Below are 857 nucleotides of genomic sequence, written 5' to 3' on the forward strand. Positions count from 1 at the left end.
CCAATGTGAACCCCAATAGCACCCCAATGGGCACCCCAATAGCACCCCGATGGCACCCCAATCGATTTTACCCCAGTGGCCAAATGGGAATGCCAGTGGGAATCCCATGGGACACCCCAATGACACCCCAATGGGCACCCAATGGCACCCAAAGGCACCCAATGGGCACCCAATGGCACCCAAAGGCACCCAATGGGCACCCAATGGCACCCAAAGGCACCCAATGGGCACCCAATGGGCACCACAAGTGGCACCCCTATGGGAATCCCAACGGCACCCCAATGGCAACGCTCCAGCCATGCAACGCTGCAGCTGTGCATGTAATGCTCCACCCATGCAACACTCCCTCCATGCAGTGCCCCAGCCATGCAACGCTGCGTCCCTGCAATGGTCCATCCCCGCAACGCCCCGTCCGTGCATGCAACGCTGCATCCATGCGACACTCCGCCCATGCAGAGCTCTATCTGTGCATGCAACGATGCATCCATGCAACGCTGCATCCATGCGACACTCTGTCCATGCAGAGCTCTATCTGTGCATGCAACGCTGCATCCATGCGACACTCCGTCCATGCAGAGCTCTATCTGTGCATGCAACGCTGCATCCATGCAGCGCTCCACCCCTGCAGCGCTGCATCCACGCATTGCTCCACCCCTGCAACACTGCATCTGTAGAATGCTGCGCCCATGCAACGCCCCATCCATGCATGCAATGCTCCATCCCTGCAACGCTCCATCCATGCAACACTCCATCCACCCCTGCAACGCTCCACCCCTGCAACGCTGCATCCATGCACTGCTGCATCCACCCAATGCTCCAGCCATGCATGCAATGCTCCAGCCATGCTGCGCTGCACC

Source organism: Meleagris gallopavo, chromosome 1 (assembly GCF_000146605.3).
Source record: "Meleagris gallopavo isolate NT-WF06-2002-E0010 breed Aviagen turkey brand Nicholas breeding stock chromosome 1, Turkey_5.1, whole genome shotgun sequence".
NCBI classification, from domain to species: domain Eukaryota; kingdom Metazoa; phylum Chordata; class Aves; order Galliformes; family Phasianidae; genus Meleagris; species Meleagris gallopavo.